The sequence below is a fragment of the Pteropus medius genome, unplaced genomic scaffold (genome assembly GCF_902729225.1).
Source record: "Pteropus medius unplaced genomic scaffold, Ma_sr-lr_union100, whole genome shotgun sequence".
NCBI lineage: Eukaryota > Metazoa > Chordata > Mammalia > Chiroptera > Pteropodidae > Pteropus > Pteropus medius.
This window is the reverse complement of record NW_024351543.1, coordinates 15,926,270-15,950,566: the sequence shown is the minus strand read 5'-3', so window position 1 is coordinate 15,950,566 and position 24,297 is coordinate 15,926,270. Positions and strand designations below refer to the sequence as shown.

The window sequence follows — 24,297 nt, the reverse complement described above, 5'->3', positions numbered from 1 at the left end:
ATTTTATATTTTACTCTGATCTTAATATATTTTTATTTTTTACATTAAAAAATTTAATATATGTGGTATGCAGAGGATGCAAATTTATCATCTTCCCTTAATAGCAATCCAAGTTTCCTTGCACCAATTATTAACTTGGCCTGTCCTAAAATGTGTTCCTTGGAACATTTAAATTTCTTATTTAAAAAAAAAAAAAAAGGAAGAAAATCTAAGAATTCCATGATTAAATCATTCTGCGAAACCGCTTTACATTATTTCTCCTTGTTACTTCAAAATGCATAAATATTTATTAACATAATAAAGACTCTGAATGGTTCTTCAATAAAGGAGCCTGTTTAACTATTTAATCTCGCATTTTTTTAAAGTCTTTTGCATTGTTTTTAAGGCATTTCCCCACAAAAGAAAGGCAAGAGAGAAATAATACAAAATGAATATTTTATTAAAGAATACATGTACTTCGAGAAGTTAATTAACTCAGTCAGAGACGGAAGGATGGAAAATTTCAGGCAACATCTAGTCAACACTTCACACCAGGCACATAAAACATCATCTCAGCTCAAGGTGATTCTGTAAAGTAATAACTTTCCATATGTTCATTTTAAAGGAGGTATTTTAGACTTGTGGAACTTGAATGCCTTGTTCAAAGTGACACAGTAATAAATGTTATCATTTAAACCCGTCAGAATTTCTCCAGTGTTGACATTTATCCCCCTGATAAACTTCTCTTTGTACAAACGAGGGCATGTGAACTTTTAATGGAATGAATATAGTCTTGCCCTTCAGATGCTCATCAGATGCTCCTGTCATTAAGCATCTCCTAAGACACATTTATACACAATCATGTGATTATTCAAAATCTTTTGATTTTTAAATAGCAATCCCTGCCCATCTTCTACTTTACCAGATATACAGGTAGGACAAGAACCTGAAACTCTTTATCAGATCCCACAATGGATCGCTGAGACAGTGCATTCTGAATAAATCATTATCAAATGGCCCATCTCAATCCAGAGTAAATTGCTAGATAAAAGAAGCTATAGGCAGAGAAGCTATATCAAACTCTGGAGCCAGGCAGACACTATGTGTGTAAGTAATTTCCAGGTCTTTGCTATATTTGACAGATAAATTCTGAATTTAGTGATTAATGCAGCAATTTATCCACACTGAGAAGCAAGGCAGAAGATTCAAGATGGATAATAAGTTTAAGGAAGAGGAGAGGACATTGGTAAGAGATTAAAACTGTGGTCACCTTATTTCACTACATTGTAAACTTTTTAATTCACATTTATGTTTTTAGCAGTACACAAAGTACAATGCCATGTATTTAATAGGTGCTCAACAAACAAATTCAAAACAAGTAAAAATATTACCAGGGGCAGAAGTGAAAGGGGGAGGTAAAAAAATAAAATAAAATAAAATAAAACACTTTACTCTCTAGATAGACAAACTGAATCATCAAAAGCAGATAAGATTTTCTAGCGTCTTACAAAGATGGATGTGGCAAAGCTTTTGAAATAAGCCACTTTTTTATATTCTGTCCCCTAAAATAGATCAGAAAATAATCCTTTTATACTGACTTTTAGTTGTACCGGAGAAGTCCAAAGCGTACATAGTTGGTACCCCACTAGCAGTGGGGACCAGGTAGTGGAGAAAGTTTGGGGTAAGCTGAACCCTTCAGTGCCTTCTCCAATTTGAGTGATCACCACAGGCATCCCATTAGATGACTGTTCTGACCCATTAGTGTTTCTGACAAAGAAGGGACTTTCTATTGTCCTAAAATAAAGCTGCTATTGTAGGGGATTTCTTGCCCTCAGTCTAAAGTTTATTAGCCTTTCATTCTTGCAGCAGATGGGAAATCTCTGCCCTTCCCTGGCACTTACAGGGAAGACACTTCCTTGAGGACCTAGGGACTGCTAGAAGGTGGCATTTTTAATTTTAAAGAGTAGAGATTTTGTCATCAGAAAGAGCTGAGCTGAAAGTTCAGACCCATCACTTAGTAGCTATGAGACCTTAAGCACCACTTATCTAATGTATCCAAGCCTCAATTTTATTTGGTGTAAAATGAGAATAATAATGGTACCTACCTCATACGGTTATGAGCCACTTAATGACGTTTTGGCCAACGATGGACTGCATATACGTTGGTGTTCCTACAAGATTATAATGAATTATACACAAAAAGTTTGTTCGTGATGTTGAAAGAAAAGGTTGGACCTACTAAAATATTGAATTTACTGCTAGCTGGGTGATTTAAAGAGATGAGGCGGCTCAGCTTGCTGCTCACCCGCCATGAGTTCACAGAGGCTGGGCCCCAGAGTTGATGAGAAAGCGAGAGGAGCAAGATGGAGAGGATGGAAGCCCTGTGCCTGCCCTCACATGGGCACACGCACGCACACGCATGCGCACGCACATGCATACGCACACACACACTACTCACGCATGCATTTGCACTCCTGTGCACAAACTCACTTCCCTTCCCTTCATTTCTCTTTATATTCTCCCAATCCCCTCCCTCGCTCCCTTTTATTTCTCATCTCAAGCTTTACCTCTCTGTGTCTTTTTGGATCTCTTCTCTACCTTTGTGTCCCCTTCTCTTTCTTCCTTCTTTCCTTTCCTCCTCCTTCCCTTCTCCTAATGTCTGCTCTCTTTCTGAAGTAGCCAACATACACAGCCTTTCCCCTGCCCCCACAACAGGCAGGCACACATGCACTAATCTTTTATACCTTTTTTTTCTATCCCTTTTTAATGTTTAGATATGTTTAGATACACATATACTTACCATGGTGTTACAATTGCCTTCAGTACTCAGTACAGTAATATGGGGTAGCCTAGGAGCAATAGGCTCTACCATTTAGCCTAGATGCGTTGTAGGCTACGCCATCTTGTTTTGTTTTAATTGCACTCTATGTTGTTCTAACAACGCTTAAATTGCCCAGTGACACATTTCTCAGAACATGTCCCCCATCACTAAGTGACACATGGCTGTAATGTTGTTAATGACATTACAGAGATGGTGTATGCAAAAGGTAAGCCCTAGTTCAGGCTCTCGATAAATTATACTTTCTTTTTTTCCTCTCTGTTGATGAAGATACTTTTGTCATATGCTTTATTATCTTGGAGCGCTGTCAGGAATACATGAGAGAGTTCTCAAGACTTATTGACCTTTATTTAACAGATGCAAGTAAGGGGATAAACCATAGGGGGTCAGCAAGAATTTAGGGCAATAATGTTTATATAAAACCTATTTATTAATATGACCAATGAGTCAGAGTTAGTGAAAAGTCTCTTGTGAGATCAGAAATAATTACCAATGAGTTAAATAAGAATGTGTTCTGTCTCTCATTATCTTCTCTCTCCTAGTCAACCTCTGTCCTAGTCTCCTCAGGCTACGATAACAAGATACCATACACTGGGTGACTTAAACAATAGGAATTTTTTTCTTATAGCTCTAGAAGCTTGGAAGTCCAAGATCGAGGTGCCAGTAAATTTGGTTCTTGGGAAGAGTTCTCTTCCTGGCTTGCAGATGGGCCACTTTCTCACTGTATTCTCACATGGCAGAAAGAGAGACAGCAAGCTCTGGTCTCTTCTTATGAAGACACTAATCATCGCAGGGCTCCACCCTCAGGACCTCATCTAAACTGAATTGTCTCCTAAAGGCCCCATCTTCTAATACCATCATGTTGGGAGGTGGGGCTTCAACATATGAATTTGAAGGGGATGCAAACATTCAGTCCTTTATACCCTTTCTTCTCCCCCATCATGCACCCATAATTATTCCTTCTCAATGTTTGAGATCTATTTTGTTAGCAAATACCATGGTTATAGAAAAGAGAAAGACAAACATGATTATGTAACCTAACAGAAATTATTTTTATCATATATAAATAATTGCCTTAATAAATTACAAGAGTCTAGATCTGTTATATAATTACCAATAGAAAACATGCAGATCAAATATTCTAAAATCAAAATCTTTATTTTGCCTATAATGGCTTATAGCTAGCAAATCTACACGTCATCTCAATTATCTAGGAGCATATTTTGCAACTTGTCTTGAAGATTGTCCCCAAAATTATATTTCTTAAAATTGGATATTTTGTAGGAAGGTATTTCCGTTATTGAGTTGCCAGGTTTTATACTACAGAAAAGGGTTCAGGAAACTTTTTATAAAGGGCCAGATAATAAATAATTAGGCTTTTGGGTCCATACAGTCTTTGTCACAACTACTCAGCTCTACTACTATAGCAACTAAAGCAGTCATAGAAAATACATAAATATAGGAATATAGCTGTATCCCAATAAAACTCTATTTATGGGTACAAGCTTTAATTTACATAATTTTACATGTTCTAAAATATTATTCTTCTTTTGATATTGTTCCAACCATTTAAACATGAAAAAAACATTTTAGCTCATGGACCTTATATAAACAGCACAGGCCAGATCCAGCCCACAGGTCATAGTTTGCTACTCCTGGTATATACAACAAGCTATGCTAATTTAAGCCTCAGAAATCATTCAGGTGAATACTGCCAAGTATCATTCACATTCAATCATTTATTTCCCTAGCTTTAGTGGGGAAATATATGTCAATAAAATTGACATATATTGTTTACAGTTAGGTAACATGGGAAACATCAAAATAAAAGACCTGGATTCTTGTTTGATTCTAGCTCTAAGTGATCTTGAAGAAGTTGTTTAACAACTCCACTCCCCCAAGCCGACCATAAGGCACATACAGAAGCTTCTGACACTGCAATGAATGGATAAGGTTCATAAAGTCTAGCCCTTGCCTGCCTTTCTAATCTCAACCAATTTTACTCTCCCTACCTCCTACTCCTTACATTTCGGATACTTGGGGTCACTTGTTGTTACTCAGATATTGCAAACTCATTTCTGCCTCAGGGTCATCGTACTTGTTTTCTCTCTGCCTAGAAATATTTTTCCCCAGAGACTTTAGATAAAGGAATTATACACATTGTTTAGCTCTCTATTTCAATATGACTTCCTTCACGTGGTCTTCCCCAGCCTCCTGATCTACCACTTGACACTCACCATTTCCTTCTGCTACTTTATTTGCTATATCAACATTTATTGATATGAAATTATCTTATTCATTTAAATGTTTATTTCTTTCCCTACCCTAATGTATCCATCTTCCCTAATAATCATGAAGACAAACTCTCTGTCTGATTCACTGCTAGAACAGTGCATGGAATATTGTAGATGCTTCACAGACATTTGTTGGATGGGCACTGAATAATCAGTATGTGTCTCTGGAAATTAGAACTCTTTAGAGCCCTTATCTTTGGAGCCCATTCCCAGAACCTCATTCTGTGTATATTCTCTACATAAATAGCAGATATTAAATATACTCTGATATGTAAGGCAAGCTCAGATAAATCAAGTAATTTGTCTGGGAACATAAAGCTAATATGTGGCAGAGCCAATGGGTCTTAGAAATTTGGTATCAAATTTGAAACCCCTGTTCTTTTTACCCTCCTCTTTGATAATTCTAATATCCGATAGATATATGGTGACCAAATTTTAGACCATCAAAAGCCAAGGTGTTCCACCATCAGAAGTCATGATATATTAATAAATTAGAATACTACACAAATGTATAAAGGAACAAGCTGCTACTATATGCTACAAAATGGATGAATCTCACAGATGCTATGTTGAATAAAAGATGTCAGATCCAAAAGATTCTACACTCTGTAGTTCAATTTGTATGGAGTTTACCAATAGGCAAAGCGAACGATGATAATAAAAGTCAGAAGTATGGCTATTACTGGGACTCCTACAAGGTACAAGGGAATATCATTAGTGCTGGAAATGTTCTGTCTGTGCACCTTTGTACACGTGTAAATATCTCAAGATGTACATTTCAGATTTGCGTACTTTACTGTATGCATGTTATACACTAATAAAGAACCAAAATTGAACAAAAACTGAAGCATAAAAAAGTCAAGTTGTTTATAGAAGCAATGGGATAGAGCAGTTGAAATTAGGATGACCTGGAAAATTCTATGACCCTAGTCATAGAAAACTGAATAGGCCATCTAGATGGGAACTCACAATTGTCTCAGCAGCTGACAGCTGATGGGAAGATGAAACCAACCTCTGCCATCTGTCTGAAACCACCAAAAAAGCTGAGCCACATAAAAACTTAGAGAAGTGTCTTGTTTTCTCTCGCCTGTTTTCCCTCAGTCCCACTTCTTGAGTTTAATGAAGCACTTTCTTCTCAGATCTGGCTTTTCTCTCGACGCCCCCCCCGCCCTACTTTCCCTCAAACAGCAAAGAGAGATGAGAAATGCCTGTCAAACCTGAATCATGTTTGGAAGGAAAATAAGCTTGTTTTACTGTTGTTTGTCATCAGAATTATCTTACATTAAAAAGATTACATTGAAGACAGCAAGCCTTTTCCTTTTTTTAAAAACAAGTCATAAAAACTCCAAGTCATTTATGCATGGAAATATCCAAGAGACCAAATAGGCTGTATTAGTTTTTATTAAAGAAACAGTCACCCCAGGAGAAGGAACTGGAGGTCTGGATTCTTTAGGAAGAGAGTGTGTGTGACTGTGGAAGGGTGGAGGTGACCTCAGGGTCCTTAGAGACAAATTATGGATAAGCAGCCTCCTTGAAAAACTTTGATAAATGACATTTCTGCAAGTACCAAATCAAGGGACAAGATCAGTTTCCCCAGCAAATGGGGCCGAGCGAGTCATACATCTGGACTCTTTGGCATGCCTAGTAAATGAAGTCATCCAAGAGTCTAAAGAGAGTTATGTCTGAAGCTGAGGCTTGTTTATGGAAAAATGAGTTTCGGGGCTTGGCTTTGCTTAAGCACAGAGCCTTCTGGGCTGCGGGTACATTGGTTATTCTTTACAAAGTAGTTCTTGTCCTAGAGAACAAGTGTCCTGATTCCAACCCTCAGTGTGGAGCTCAAAGATTCGGCCTATCAGTTTTCTTCATTTCCTGTGGGCTCAGCCACCGCCCCTGTCTCAAAGGGCAGCTTTTAAAACTACACCCTCAGCCCACTTGGACGCTGGTACCTCATCCGAATAAGGAAGCCAAGAAACACATGAAGTGTATATTGGCTGGAAGCTGAAAAAGGTGGCAAGAAACGATGTGGCTATTTTACAGCATAACCAGCCCCATTCCTACCCCTCTCTGTATGCACAGACATCTTGTAAAAGTACTGAGTTGCCTCTTTTCTCTCTGAGAAATAGATTGAGCTTTTAAGACTCAGCAGCCATAGGACAGATGGCTCCTCAAACTTGTTCCTGTGCAATTTCCTATTCTCATGTTATTCCCTATCAGAAGAAACTAATTATTTATTGCCAGCTTTGCCTTCATCAAGAGCATTATGCAAAAGTAAGACAAGACGATATAAAAATTGATAAAGACTTTTAATTATGTTTCTTTGCTCCAAGCCTCCGCAGAGAGCTCAATATTTCCAGAATAAACTTGACGTGATGCTGGAGGACTTGAACTACTGTTGATATTTGGGGGAAAAAAAATAATGAACTAAAATTTTAGCAAGAATGATGAAGGCAACTGTGGCAGACGAGATTTGGAGTTGTCAATCAAACACATTATAATTTATGGACTCTTTTTTCCTCTTCTTATCTTGGAAAACTTGTACTTTCTCCAAGGTAGACATGGTGAAAGTAAGTCTAAAAAACTTCCATTGATCTCTGACCTTTTCTTTAGTCTCTTTAGGTTTGTAAATAACAGGAAATATGTTTAGGGTGGGGATGAAAAAGAAGGGTGGAGGAGTCTGCATTGTTACGCAATAAGCCAGTCAGTGAGAATCACTATTCCAGCGTGGCACGTTGTGCTGACCTTTCTCCATTACCATCACTCAGTAATGTATTGGATCACCAAAGGAGGGGACAAGCCTCAGAAGAGGAGTTGCTCCCTTCCCTTGCTTTAAAACACACAAGGGCACCCAAGTGAATCAAAATATCTCCTGTCCAGTGGGGTCCACAGTGTCCACAGACCCAAGAAGGCCTGGAAGGGTTCATTAGACTCTTCCATGTTCCCTGGTATGGACTCTAGCCTCCCTCCATTTAATCATCAATTCACTACAGGGACACTTTGTTACCATAGCAAGCACCCTCTTTTTAGTACTTGAACCGCGTTGAGGTCCCAGAGTTTCTTAAAGAAGACAAATGTGGTTGACTATTAATTAAGAAGATTTTAGTATCTTTGAGACAGTAATGAGATTTATGGGGCATTGGCAATATGGTGCATTGATTTTACCTCAAAGGTATTTCTTATGGAATGCAACTTATGCAAACCTAAAGAATCACCTTCCCCAAACTAGTACTGTACGACCTTCTAATATCAGCGTCTTCCCAGCACAACTCCACATCCATCCTATTTGAGAGGATCGTAAAAACGAACCTTACTAAGCAAGGCGTTGTGACCTTTGCCATCTGTCTCAGGCTGCCCTTACCCACCCACCTTTTACTTTCTCGTAGAAACTAGAATATTTCAAAATCCTTCCATAAGCACCGAAGAATCTCAATTTTACCAGAACATCAACTTTGACCTTTGGGACCATCCCCCAGGTTCAAATATATGTAGAGATCCAATAACCAGTGTTTAGAATAGGAGCCCTTTTGACACTTGGGGTAGAAAAATTCTTAGTTGTGTGGGACGGTCCTACACATTACATTGGAAGATTGTAATATCTGTCTCAGCCTGCTCAGGCTGCTATAACAAAAACTATAGACTGGGTGGCTTAAACAACAACAATTTATTTCTCATTTTTCTGGAGGCTTGAAGGTCCAAGATCAAGGTGCCAGTGTCTGGTGAGAGCTCTCTTCCTGGCTTGTACACAGACATTTTGTTGTGTTCTCATGGTGGTTAGAGAAAGTTCTGGTAGCTCTTCCTCTTCTTATAAGAAGAAGAGATACCATCATGAGGGCTCCACCTTTATGACCTCATCTAAACCTAATTCTCTCCCAAATCCTATCACATTGGGGATTAGGGCTCTAATATATGAATTTGTGTAGGGACAGGTGTGTGTGTGTGTTGGGGGGCGGAGGGAAGTCCATAGCAAATTCCCTGGTCTGCACTCACTATAAGCCATTTGTGACCCCAATCTTTGTGATAAATTGAAACTTACCTACATTTCCTAATGCTCCCAACAGAAAACCACTAAATGAAAATCAACACACGCACAAACAAAAAACTTAAGACAATGAGAAAGGTTGTTAAAACAGAATGACTTTCTTCATTACATGAGAAAACACACCCTGGAAAGCTATCACATTGCAGTCATGACACTTGACACCTCATCTTTCTCTTAGAAGCCTGAGACACATGCCCAATTCTAAGTTATGCCACCATTTCTTCTCTTAGGCACCATGCCAAAACTCAGAGTTCAAAACATAAGTAAAATGTGGTTCTGGTTCTCACGGAGTTCCTAGTGCAATGGGAGAGAGAAACCAATAAATAAGTACAATGAAATAACGTATTCTCAACCGTGAGAATATGTGAGAAGGGCAAAGGGAGCAGAACAGGAGTGGGGAGTGAGCACAGACATCCCAGAGCCATAAGGACACCGTCTGAGAGGATGCATACATGGTGTGAAGAGTCTGGCATCTTGAGCAATTCTGCCTCAGTTCAAGTTCATTTCTGCACTGATTACCTGTGTGACCTTGGGTAAGTTCTCTATCTCTCCATGGCTCAGTTTTCTCATCTCTCAAATGTGGATCCTGATAGTAACTATTTCACAAGGTGATTCCGAGGAGCAAACAAGTGAAAGCAAACATATCAGCAACTGGTGTACGGTAAATGTTTATTATGATGACGATTATGATGAAGATTTGCTCCTTTGTCTAGAGCAAAGGATGAATAAGAGCTCGTTAAGCAGATAAGCATCAGAGAACAACTGAAAGACCATTTTCACTCATAAAGCATCTTCCCTGTGCACTCATTTTTCTAAAGGTGTTAGAAGATGGGATTTCTAATTCTGGCTGCCTGACTTATAAGAGCTGTGCTCTTGAGTGAAAGAAATCTTAACTCAATGAGTCTCAGTTTCCTTGTCTGTGAAATGAAGATAATACCATCTAACATTAATAGAAATAATGATGCTTAGCAAACTCTAAAGCCCCCGTAAATATAAAAGAGTAGTTACTGCCTAAAGTGCAGGAAGCCACTTAGATAAAAAAAGAATAAGAAGGCAGGAACATTGCTCACTTCAGACACAGGCAAATTACTTTCTGAGCCTCCATTTTCTTATCTGAAAAATGAGATTAATAATGTCCATTTTATAGTTATCCTGTGAGGATACAAAGCGGTTGTTTATACAAAGAGTTGCCCTAAGCTGACCCATAGCAGATGCAGTAAATATTCATTTCCTTCTTCCTTTTCCTTCTTTCCCTCTTAACTTTAAGAAATTTCTTGAAACTTAAGTTCAGGAAGAGCTTATGCCCAAAGGGCAATATGTCCTGTGTTCTCAGGCTGCATGGAAGCGCCTCACCCAGGTCAGAGGGGATGTAGGAGGGACCGCAGGAACAGGCTTTCCAGGCTCCACCAACATGCTTTGCTCTAGGTGATGTGTATTGCAAGTTGACAGGAGATTGCACAATGGTGTCCCCAGGATCAGTCTCAGATGGCTCTCTGACAGAGAAGTGTCACTGGAGGGTTCCCGTAACTGGCAGCTACAATTGATTCCAAATAAGTCTGTCTTCCACAGAAGTGTGAGAACCTCACGGGAGAAATAAAAATGAGATCATATGACTTCCAGTGCACATAGGAAAGGCAGCCAGAGCATGTGACGTTCTCAGCCATGCGGGCTCATGAAACACTCTCTCTCATCCCTGCGTGTGCGTGTTATGTACTCAAGGTGAGCAAGGAAGACAATATCCAGGATTGAAGCTAGTCAGGCCAAGGCTGCCCTCTCGCTTGACTTGTGACTTCTCATGTCCCTAGGGGGCTGGATTAGAGCACAAGAGGCATTTTACTGCTCTGAGAAACTGGAAAAAATAATGGGGTAGTAGTAGAAGAAGGCTCAAGAGACTCTGCCACTTGTTTGTGTCCTTGAGTGATTGGGGTCCCGAGCTTTCTCCATCACAGACCAAAAGGTTGTGGTGAGTGAGATGCTCTAAAGTCTACTTGAGCTCTTCTTTTCTAGGATTCTGTGATGCTCAATCTCCGTATCCCTCACACTCACAAGGAAATGGGATCTCTTGGATGGGCAAATACTCTAATTAGAAGTTGTTGACAGTGGTATGAATGGCTCATTAGAGACAAGTTTTTAAAAATTAAGTCGTACTTAAATCTACCCTAAAGGACAGCGAGCCTAATATGATCCCTGTGCTGAGATGTGGAAGTTCTTGGCTGGTGTTTTATTTATTTATTTATTTTATTATTTATTATTATTTATGCCTACAGCACCTGGTCTTCCTAGGTGGTCTCCCATCCAAGTACTAACCAGGCCCGACACTGCTAAGCTTCCGAGATCAGACATTGGGCTTGTTCAGGGTGGCATGGCCGTAGACCATGGACTGTGGCTCCACTGGGGTGTGAACCCAGGACATTCTGCGTGTAAAGCAGACGTGCTAACCGCTACACTGTGGAACCACGTCCTGGTGTTTTAAACCCTCATTGAAACCATGATAGTTGAGAGTCCTGAATGGGGAAAAGACAGACCTGGACAGAGACCTCAGCTCTGTTTTTTCCAAGCCATGCAAACTCTAGCAAGCTGTTCAACCTCTTTGAGTCTGTACTTCTCATCTGCAAAGTGAGAATAATAATGCATACCTCATAGGATAGTTAGAAGTTTAAATGAGAGAAAAATATACAAAGCACAGAGCATAGTGTTCTAAAACTGGACTTATTTCTCCTTCCAATTTTTTCTCTTGTTTTGTTTTGTTTTGTTTTGTTTTGTTTCCTATTCTGGCAAGTGTTGTCACAAACAAACTCGAAACCTCAGAGTCACCCTTGATTTCTTGTTCTTTCTCATTGTTTCCCTTTGCTCCAATACCAAATAATCAAGTCCCGTTTCTTTGATCTTCTAAAGACATCTTTATACTATCTCTAGCCCAGTCCAGATCACACCTCTTTGTGTCTTTCTGTCTCTCTGTCTCTCTGTCTATCTCTCGTGACCTTTTTCTTCACCTTTTCTGAGTTGAGATCTGATTTATTAGAATTCATTTTTTTTTTTTCAAAAAACATGATACTAAAATGGTTGAGAAGTTTTTGTTGACTATCACAGATGGTTTTTACTCAAACCTCTTGGCCTTTTTACCCCTCTCCAAGCATTTCAAGGTATGTCACCAGTCAAGCAACTAACAGAGGAAAAGTAAGTCTCATCTGAAACCAATAAGAAGCTTGAGTCATAAGTGGATCTAACAGATTAATAAAAGTCTTTTGGTCACATCATACCCCCTACTTTTCAAAGCACTTTTCCATATTTGATCTTCATAAACAAACGCATTGTAAGAAGCATGTTTTATAATATTGTGATTTTTTTTTTTTTCTTCACTTGCCCTACTAGATCTGTTCTCCAGCCTCCTCTGTCCTGCTCAGTGCCTTTGGGAGGCTGTATTCTAAGTCCTATACCACCCAGGCTCCCTTGTTCAATGACATCCTGCTACGTTTTGTAGCACATTTCAAGATTATTTTGTTTCAATTAGTATATAACTGCTGCATTCTTTTTAATAGCTTCTGAATTTTGCATTCTTTGTAGCTCACACTAAGGCAAGGGTTTGTGACCTTCAAATAGAGGATGGCATATTGAAGACACCCCCTTTCTTTAGAGGGGGCCATTTTAGGGGTAGAATATGTATCTATATACTGACATATATTTATTCTTTGCGCTTCTAATTTGTTAACCAATCTTCCAGGTCCCATTAAAAAAATAACAATTTTTTTGCTATGACAGTGATGGAACAATAAATAATGCACATATTGTCAATTATTGTACACATGTCATTTCTCACATATAGAATTCATACCAAAATTTCTGGAAGTAGAATCGTGGGTTTGAACTGTATGCTATTTGTAATACCAAAAAATTGCTGAAGTTTTCTCCATTAAGAGTATAACCCTTCACACTCATACACAGCAACGTATGAGCATATTAATCCCATACCCTTCCCAACGGTGTGTGTAACTAAACCGCATAAGTCAGAAAGATGAAAAATGTTCTTTCATAATTTTAATTCTGATTTCTCTTATTACAAATAAAAAATAAAACTTTTTCAATAATTTAAGCACCACTGTATTTTATTTTTTCTATACTATCTATTTTTATCTATTGAGTTATTCTTTTTTCATTCATTCATAGAAATTTGGTGATCTGAATTGCAAATACACACATAAATGTATACATTAGTTTTGTATTTGTACTTGGATTTTGTTTATGGTGTTTTGTGACATGTAATTTTTTACATGAAGTTTAAAAGAATTCCATTTATTACACATTTATAGGAAGCAATATATTATCATGGTTAAACATTTCTTCCCTCCCTTTTCCTTTGTTCACCTCCTTTTTCATTCAGTCTTTCCACTGGTAATTATTGAAGAATAACTATACAATAGGCTTTCTAACTTCAAGTTTCATCTTTTCTTTGCTTTACCAGAACACAATTAATCCTGTTAGAAATTTGGTGGAAATGTGGAATGGCACAGCAGCGAGAAATATCCAAGCCAAGATTTATGAGAGCAGTGTCTGAGAGTTTCTAAATAAATTAATTTAAAAACTACTGGTTAAAAATCACTTGGAAACAAAAGTCACAAGTGACCTTACATGATCCACGAAGTGAAAATCTTCAACATATTTTTTCAGTCTTTTCTTATATGTACACATTCTCTCTCTCTCTCTCTCTCTCTCTCACACACACACACACACATACACACACACCATGACGATGTACACTTACATAATCATATGCTTGAGTCTAGTCATTTTAAAAATAGTAATCTACATATTAAAAAAAAACTGAGAAAGCAGGTAAATTAGGAAGGCTGTCATAAATGTGCCACTCTAGATTATTTGCTGGTTACTTTTATTTATTTTAAGTTGAAGATACTCTCCGATTAGAGCCATTTCATATATATATATATGAAAAGGAATATATTATATATATATAACATAGCATCAGTCTATGAAAGAAACAAAACAAAATAATTTCACATTTGATGATAACAGAGGTCAAAAAATGAGAGCACCTATTAGAGTATATATTGTTATCACCACAAAACATTTTTATAAAGGAGAAATCCTTTTCATTGTGTAGAGCAGGAGTTAATGAAAGTTTTCTGTAAAGGGTCAGATAAATATTTTTAAAATTTTCAGACCATATTGTCAGTCTCACCTATTCAACTCTGCCACTGTATTACAAAAGGAGCCATAGGATATTTGTAAACAAATAGTTGTGGCTGTTCCAAAAAAACTTTATTTCCAAAAACAGGCTGTAGGATAGATTTGTCCCATGAGCCATGATTTACTGATCTCAGGTGTAGAAGGTAAATACTTATTTAAATGATGTTTGCTTGTAGTATATACCAAGGCTAGATATTTTCTATTTTCCAGATCCACTTGCCATCCTTCTTCACCTTGTTTTCTATAGAGAAAATTAACCGCTATGGCTTCGTCATTGGACAACTTTATCCTTGGCTTCTGTCTGAATTTGAAAAACTGGAGGATTTGTTAGAAAACTAGAAAGCAGGAGAATGAGAACAAGATATGTATTCTGGCTTTCTCCATGCTGGGTTATCACATGTTGGCTATGTCCCTCTACCAAAGCTTACTGCTCCAGTTCTGATGACTTCATACAACTACAGCTAGGCTCTCAGGGTCCTACATAGTATTCTCACCTTTTGTCCCTTCATGCTTCAGGGCGCTAATAGCTTCCTGCTGTTGCTAGCCCCTGCGTATTCCCTGTTGGTTTCCCTTAAACCAAAGTAATTCCTATTCCATCAGTAAATATCCCTTTAGTAAATTTCCTTGAATTATTCCGTTTGAATGTACCGTTTGTGTCCTGTCAGAAACTTTGACTGGGTATATATTTTTTTTTTCAAATAACTTTCGAACTTGGTAATATCAAGGTGGTATTGTATGCATCACACAGAGTTCAGTTAATGTAAAACAAAACAAAACTCTTTTTTAATTTCATCTGACACCAAAACAAGGCACCTGACCCTAGTCATCAGATTCTCCCTCCTTTATTTTCTCATGTTTACGGCCCTTCAAAAGCTTCACATCATCCATAGCAGGGCCCGAAAACCCTTAGTTGCACAAAACACTGACAAGATTATGCTGACGTCTACCTACCTCCCTCTTGCCATGGGTAATTCAAAAATAAAAGCAATATTAAAATACTAAACAAGTATAAGAAAATCTAGCATTTTGAGATTTTTTTCCCTAAAATAACTCTTTTTATATTTAAAATATTTACGAAACTTTCAAAATAAAATCATTGCCCTTCTCATTCATTGGTGTCTTAAGAATATACCTATCCCTGCATTAGAAAATCCAGCATTGCTCTGTAGTATAAAGGCCAAACTCTTCGTCATCATGAAATTAAGAATTCATGACGATCTGGTTTCTGCCTACTTCTCCACCATCGTCTACTGCCATTCCAGCCTCCATATTTTGTGCTTCAGGCACCTATGGTCATGCAGATTCTTTATGAATGAGAAACCCTGGAGTTGTGTAATGTGGTGACTTAACTGTGTTGTATCTATTCTGACTCCTACCCACCCACACACAGAGATACATATAGACACACCATGCAAGTTCAAGTCTGCGATTTTGTTCATGCTTTCACATTGTGTGGAATTCTCCCCTCTTCACTCCCATCATCCAAATTCTACTCACCAGGCTAATTTCTGCTATTGTTTGAGCCTCAGCTCAGACATCCTCTCCTCCAGGCAGCCTCTCCTGAGCACCTGACTCCTTTACTCCTCATCCCTGAAGTCTTCCAGCAACATATGAATCTTAAAAGCAAAGATTATGTCTTTTTTTTTTTTATCTTCTATCTCTTTGGCTTGATAAATTTAATTATTTCAAGTTCTTTATAACTGTGGTCCCCAACCGTTTTTGGCACCAGGGACTAGTGCTCCTATGAGAAACTAATGACTGATGATCTGAGGTGGAGCTGAGGTGGTGTTACTATTGCCGAGGAGTGGCGGCAAATAGAAATGAAGCTTTGCTCGCTGGTCCACTGCTCAGTTCCCGCCGTGTGGTCCTGTTCCTAACAGGCCACGGACCAGTACCAGTCCATGTTCTGGGAATTGGGGACCCCTGCTTTATAATATAGCCTCCTGAAAGTTATAACACAAGTAGCTACAGTCATTCTTCAAATATATATGAAACTACCAAAAAAAAAAAAAATGCTCAGCATTCTTCTATTCTCCATTCTCAGCAGAGGTGTCTCAGTTCCAGTCCCCAGACACTCATATACCAGGTTTCCCAAAGCTTTCTGTAACAGAAAATATCTTGTATTTTGCCATGCATAGGTTGAGAGTCTGGCTCAAGACTTTTCTTTGCTTATTAAAATTCCTTCTTTCTTTGCAGCAAACTCTTCAACCCAGCTCTCTGGCAGTTGATTTGACAAATCTAGCATTTCCAAGAAGGTAAGGTAAATCATTTAAGGTGGTATTTTAATAGTTATAATTTTTTATATCACCTATAAATATAATTTGTATTCATAACTTACATAACTAGCACATCAAGTCAGTAATTTCATAGTTCTTACTGCTTAGGAGGGGGCTAAAATGAAGGAGGAAATAAGTTTAATAAATATATTCATTAAAAATACTGATAATACATGAATGTGGCAAAAATCAGAAAGGGGAAGTCTGAATTATGATGGTCAGATTTAAGTGCCATTTTAGTTAGGGTATGGTAGCCAGTTCTTCAATCAGACACTAATCCAGGTGTCGCTAAGGTATTTTGTAGATATGATTAACATCTACAGTCAGTTGACTTCACATAAAAGAGATTATTATCCTCTATAATTTGGTTGGGCCTGATTCAATCAGTCGAAACACTTTAAAAGCAGAACTGAGATTGTATAGCCAGCATTCACAATTGCCAATTGCAATTGTGTAAGCCATAGATAAACAGATAGATGATAGATGATAGATAAGATAGATAGATGGTTGATAGATAGAAAGATAGATGATAGATAGATAGATAGATAGATAGATAGATAGATAGATGATAGACAGACAGACAGATAGCTAGATGACCGATGTCTTACTGATTCTGTTTCTCTGGTGGAGCACTGAATAATGTATTAAATGACTGAGATTTTGCTTGAGTTTTTCACAGCCTGGGATAACTGCGTATTAACCCTGAATTTCTGGAAATACTGCTTAAAATCAGCACTTGATTTATTGTTTAATATTGTTGTTGTAAACAAAATTCGAGATGTTAGTATTTACATCTTGATGAGATGTCTTTATTCCTTCCTTGCTTCCACTTCTCTATTTGTATTAGCTTATAGACTTGCTATCCCTGCCAAATATGTCAACGAGGATAGGAAGAGTAACATGTTTCAGCTGACATATATAACTTGACTCAGTAAAATGACACTGGTACTTGATATTCATGTGTGCTGTCAGAATAGAGGTGCTTTTTAGAATCTTAGGATACTCCAATAGTTAAGCTAGATTGCACAGAGCCCTTGCATCCAAATTATCTCAAATTATTATTATTAATATTATTATTAGATATAAGATTTCCTAGACAGTTTCCTACTCTACATTTCCATTCTAGTAAGTTAGAATGCCTTACAGAGGGCAGCCAGACCTTAATTTTTATAAGCTCACAGCTTGTGGCTTGTTTTAGCCTCTGGTGGGTGGAGGCAGAAATGACCTGCAGACCTTCATTGTAAAGCATTATTCTGGTGGTAGCTAAATGATACATAGTCTAATTCTCTAATTTTATATAGAGAAACTGAGGACCTAAGAAGCAAGATGACCATCCTAAAAAGCCTTAATCCAAAAGAGTAACTCAAAATGGTAGGATTCTTCATAACAGGCCAGAAGAGGGACAAGTTAAGAAAAAGGTTTTTAACATTCTTCCTTCCCATCACCCAAAGCAGATCAGCATCCTTAGGCTGATATACCTTTCTTTGGAGTAGCAGCATTGATCCCATCTAGAAAACTTCACATATCATGCTCAGCCATGGAAACAACTGAAGTTCAATGGGACCACTTTATGCTCTGCAAGGCAAGGACTTGGTGTCCTTCCGCCTCCTCTGCTGATCTCAACTCAGTTACTCTCAAACAATCATGCACTGACTGTAGGAATAGAAAAAAATGCCACTAAATATTATTGTCTTGATCATCACAATTTATTTTTAATGCCAGCTATTAAGATGTATTCATCCAAATACTTTTATTTAATACCCCAAGAAAGCATCTTGCCTGTTGGACAATTACCTATGGCAGTTAATTTGATGGGGTAGAATGAGAGTGGAACTGTTTCTAATATTAGAGTCCAATTAATACTCAGACTTAGAATTGCTCTCTAATACTCACAACTATCCACAATGGGTGATTGACAATATGCTATAGAAGATATACATAGAGAAGATATACAGAAGGACTCCATATACTCATGATAACCTAAAGGACATCTTTTTAATGCCTGCACATATCATAGAGCCTAGTGCTTTAGATTACCGCAGTATTTCTTAGAAACTCTGTTTTGCGAAATATTTTGAATTCAGGCCTAAGCATTCTGCCCATTCACATGGTGGGCTCTGTGGTAAAGAGAGATTAACATTACTGTGTGCTCACACAAGGCTTAGACTACGCAATGTTAGGGGAAAAAAAAAGATAAATATGATTCTAGGCACATTCCGTGCCTCATCTCCATGGTCCGGTTCCTGTTATCCCTCAAGCAGGTTTTAAAATAGTCTACGTTTTTCAGTCCTGCAAAGTCAACAGTACTGGAAAGTTGGCAGGTACACTTGTTTAAACAAAGCTCCCAAGTTTTCTGCTGGCAGGTGTTTCCAGAGTTCTTGGAGCACAATTCTTTGAATAGGATATTTGCCAATATACATAGCAACAGAAAAAAGACGTGTTTTCCTTTGCCACAGTGGAGACAAAAAATGCCTTAGATGCAAAGCTGGATATTTAGTACAGGGGCTTATTTTGGCTCTAGGTCAAGGAATAAACAATAATAAAATCCCACATCTCTCTGTCCAGAAGTCCAATGGACTTCAGAGTGGAATAGGGCCACTTATCAAACTGGCAGCCTGGGCTCCCCAGCCATCTCTGTACGCCTTGGCCCGATGAGTTTGCTTTTTCTTTTCTGTGTCAGTTCCTCCAGACTCCTGAAGGTGCCATTCTCAAGCTTTCAGCTAATTCTGCTTGAAATTGAGGCAGAGGATGGTGTGTTTGAAATGTAATATGATCAAGGCAGAATGGGTAAGACTTTATTCTTCTCCCATTCGCCGTTAGGCATTGATTTTAGTTACTCTTAAATCCAGCTTTCCAAAACTGAAACCTGAAACTGCTTTAAAAACACATGACTAGTTTTATAATCCATTCTTTGGCAGATTAATTCCCTTAGTCATTTAATTAAACTCAACATAGGTGCTAGAACTCCACGAGAAAAGAAATCTCTTTTCTCTCACCCCAAACTAAATGAAAATAAACAGAATTTTTTTTTTTTTTTAAAGCAAGACCAAAGTCTGAGGAGGAGAAATATAAGCATGGAAGGGAAAGGTCTCGGGGACAAGTTTTTAAAACTCAAAGGAAGTCAAAATATTTCTGCCTTAGAAGGTACTTAATGGTCATTAAATTGTAACCCAGTCGAAATTAACTTTCGAACCTCGCCTACAAAAATTTAGAATATTGGGCATTACTAAAAGTTCTCTTAAGTCATTTTTTCTTTAATTACTTGCTAGTGGTGAATATGCGTCAGATTTAAGTTCTCTTATTCTTGTGTTAAATGGCCTTATCTTGGGGTTCACTTTATGTTTCTATGTTATCCCTTTGTTCCATCTACCTCATATTATCTTGTCACATAATATCTTTGAAATCTTCTTTACAAATTTCAAAACAAAGATACCTTTTATAGATGTTTTAGGTTTAGAATGGGCCTTTTCAGTAAAGTGGGCCTTATCATAGACATAACTGAAGCTCTTACCTCATAAAATCCATCTGTTTCAAAAAAAAAGAACTGGCCATTCAGTTGTCAGGGAAGAAACCACTTTTTCCCTCATGTTAACTGTAGCTACAAAAAGAAACCATATTGGTCATACTATGCGTTTTTCATCTCAAGATGTTTGAAGGAATAACAGTGGCTAAAAATATAGACTGCTCAGTCAGAACTGAGTTCAAATACTCACTTTGCCATCTACTTGTAGGGTGTTTAAAAATGCACTTCTTAATTCAATAATGGTTGAACCCTGGCACTGTCTCCTCCTAGCTCTGAGACTTAGATCAACTTATTAAACTCTCTGGACTTTGCTTCCTCAAGGGAAAAATGGGCAACATAAGTAGATACGGTCAAGAGAGTTAAATAAGAGAATGTATGTCAAGTGCAGAGCCCGTTAAAGCAATTCAAGATGAAAACAGCTGCAAACTTTAAGAAACGTATATGTGGCTACAACCTTGACATCACCATAGTTTTTGTTTTAACTTTCATTGTGTTTTATAATAAATATTTGTTGTAGGAAAACTGGAAAATATAGATAAGTTTTGAAAAATGAGAATTTGTAATCACTTACAGAACCATCTGCCAGAAATAATTACCATGGACAGTTGGTTAAATCGTTTCAGACGATTTAATCATGAAACATCCAGGTGACATTACGTTACCTGTCAAAGGCTTCATTTCTACCTTGAGGAATATCTGTCTGCTCACTGTCATCAAAGTGAGTCAAAAAGGCTATGGGAAAATTGATTTCTAGGAGATAAATTGGGAGGAAGGATCCTGAGAAGATTTCAGAGGAAATAAACTTTTTTGTTTGTTTTCAGCAATGAAGAAATGTTGTGAATTCTGGGCAGGATATTGTTTTCTGCCAGATCATTTTTGGAAGAGGCAACAATGCTAAGTCAGAATTTCTCCCAGAAAGATAACAGGCCCCAGAGGACTGCTGCTGGCTAAGTTTCAGTAAATATAATGAATCAATATTGTGTTTACTGTTAACTCCCAATGACTGAATTGGAAAAGACAGATAAAGTAATAACATTTTTTATGAGTTCCCTCCCTTTTCCCTTGATTAGTGAAAAGTTTGTGAATATTTTTGCTGCCTCTGTGATCTTTACCATCAAAATATCTGAACGATTATTTTTTAGAAAGTTACTCCTAAAACTTATTTGTTAACAATGTTTATATACAACATTTAACATATTGCCTCATTATATTTGTAATATTAATAACAGAACTATCATTTTTGGTTGCTCTGGTTGTGCATAAATCCTGAAAATACCATTTTAAAATTAACGAAACTGAAGTTTAGAGAGATTAATTAAATTGCTCAAGGTCAAAGAATTAGTGAGTGGTGGAACTGAAGTTTAGACACAGCTCTACCACAGCCCTTAAACCATGTTCTATTCATTGCAACCTGTTATGCCTCATTGTGTGTGTACACACAGAAGCCCATAAACACTTCACACTGCTCACAGGAAGTCAATGAAAGCAACTGCTCATAATGGAAGATATGCATAATTATGGAAATATTAAATAGGACTATGCTTTGTATGGGATTCATTTGGAATGGAACACTATGACTCTAAACTTATAATTCCATTGAGAACTTCACTAGTATCTGTGTGGCAGTTAATAATTTTAATACATTAGTAAAGTCCATTGATAGTCAAGAACTTTTACATTTACATGAATATTATATTTGTATAACCTCTTAAAGGACTTCGAAGTGATTCCTGTGGGACATATAGTCCTGATACGAAGATGACCACAGCTAAAACCTCCAGCTACGTAGTGTGAGTGCAGGCCTAGCTGGAGAGGGAGAATGATATTGCAGTGAAAAGATGGCTCAGAATTGTTTTCAATGGCTCAGAGCCAAACCAGTCCTTTTTTTTTCTTTACTTCAAAGAGTCTTTAATCCCTTTAAAAATGTGATGAATATCAAAAGAGAACTTCTAGAACCAGATGAAGTTTATTTCCTCTTGCCCTTACCCTTTCTCCATTGAACTTCTATTAGCTCGGGATTGAAGAAGAAGCTTGATTAATAAAGGGAGATGAAAGTAGGAAGGAGGAACTAATGTTTATCAAACACCCACTAAGGGCCAGACGCTCGCCTGTATTTGAAATGTCAAGTCTCTTCCCAGTACCTCTGCAAAGTAGACATTATCATCCCCATCTTCCAGTTAAGAAACTGAAGCTCAGATAAGCTAAATAATTTGACTAATTCAACACATTGATTAAGTATTAGAGTTAGGATGCCTGATCATTTCTACTGCATTGGAAAAAGAAGAAATAGTTTCTGAAATAGTCTGTTTATCACATTCTTTGAGTAAGTATATTCACAATTTTTTGAATTTCAGATAAACTCCCAAACGTATTTCAGCCCACACCCTAGAGTAAAAGAAGGCTCATGCGGTAATTGTAAAACCATGCATCTCTGATTTTGTGCAACATCTAGCCCTCCTTACATTTTTTCCATAGAGTTTTGTAAATGACTAGGGTGATTATGATACACAGACTGTGAGTTGTTTTCTTATGACACTAGCTGTCGACCATTTTCCTTCTCTTTTGCTCCATTTCACTGTGTTGGTATCCTTTCCTCTTTATAAGAGAGGCTGCCTGTCTTCAGTGCCCACCAAACAGGCCCTCATTCCTGCTGATGCTCAAGCTATCCTCTTCCAATACTACCAGTGCCATGCTCTGTATCTGCCCAAGCTGCCAATACTAATGATGCTGACACGTTGAGATCCTAAAGTCCAGCAAAGCAATTAGTAGAAAAAAATAAATAAATAAATAAAAGAAAATTTGTTTACCTGTTTGTAGTCTATGTCTACAGGGCCTGGGCAAAAGAACCATCAGAGCGACAGGCCCCAGTTATACTCAAGACCCACAGGCCTCCTCAACACCAATTCATGACTGTTGAACCAAGTTGTCTGTGATTGCCTTGTCTTTCCTTAGGATGTGATCTGTCTTAGGAGGCACCTCATTCCTTCTTGTAGAGACTGGCTCCAGATATATAAGACCCTAAAGATAATCTCAGTTTGGAGCCCACCCGGGATCCTTGCTGTATACATCTGCATGTGGAAAGTGTGGCCCCAGAATTCATGGGTTTGTTCCATGTTATTGAGCTTCTTAGTAGCAGAGTTGCAACCAGAGTTTTGATACCCTGAGTCCTCATTCAGAAAAGTATCCTTTTGTTCATTCATTTATCCATTCATTCGGTATACAGTGAGGGCTGGTTTTGTGCCAGCCACTGTAAGAGACTATATCTGATACCTGCTAGACACTAAGAGCTCACATTGTAATGATGTCCTAAAAGTTCTTTCTGTAGGGTGAAACTCAAGTCCAGTGGGAGTTCACAGGAGAGGCTGTAAAGGGCTCTCGAGATGAATTTTAAAGTAAGCGTGAAGGACAAGGAGAAGTTAGCTAAGCAAAGGAGAAAGCTGACTTGGAGGCAGTGGGCTGGAGAGGTTGAGGAGGATAGGAATTTTTGACCCAGTGAGTCGGACGGCAGCCGAGCACTAAGCTTTCTTGCCAATAAGGTTATATTTCCTTTTCGAAATTAAATGAATATCCATTTTCTTTTTCTTGGTAATAACACAGAACTTTAAAAACAGCAGCTCCATAACACAGAGGTTTTCTTGTGAATTTATTAGAATGACGGGAAAAGGAGGGGATCTTAGCTGAGGAGAAGAGTAGGGCTAGAGGCGAGACTGTGACTTCAAATAAGTTAGGCAAACCAATGGGAAATAATCTTCAGGGTGGATCTAGTTTTTGTAGGGCCTAACATTTGTATAACACGGGGAACACTTTTTAGGAAAAATAATGAAAACATTTTATGCTTGTAATTGTTTCTAAAACATGACTACATGATTGCAATTTAGGAGAGGTCTTGTGAAAACGAAGAGTCCTAAAGTTTAAGTCTCATTATTATCATGATAAACTCCCTTCCATTGACACTATTTCAGAAAGAGTACAAACAACAATGATAAAATCACTCAAGCCAAGGGTTGAAGACGCTTGAACTCCTTATTTTCTTTTTCAGACTTTTTCTATTTGAGTGGTCTGGGGGAGTTTGGAGAAGGGAAAGAGAGAAGGGGAAAGTAATAAAGCTATATTTTTCTGGTGTGTGTGTGTGTGTGTGTGTGTGTGTG

The 24,297-nt window shown here is 37.8% G+C and overlaps 1 long non-coding RNA gene and 1 pseudogene across 1 annotated transcript in view; both read right to left on the bottom strand.

Moving 5' to 3' along the window:
• Positions 1-9,810: 9,810 nt before the first annotated feature.
• Positions 9,811-24,297, bottom strand: part of LOC120586805 (uncharacterized) — a 36,852-nt gene continuing 22,365 nt past the window's right edge. Inside the window, exons 2-3 of the long non-coding RNA XR_005648810.1 lie at positions 15,848-15,966; positions 9,811-10,729 (exon numbers count right to left, since the gene is read on the bottom strand). This is a non-coding gene — a long non-coding RNA (uncharacterized LOC120586805). The remainder of the gene's footprint in view (positions 10,730-15,847; positions 15,967-24,297) is intronic.
• LOC120586875 (uncharacterized) lies at positions 11,407-11,522 on the bottom strand (annotated as a pseudogene).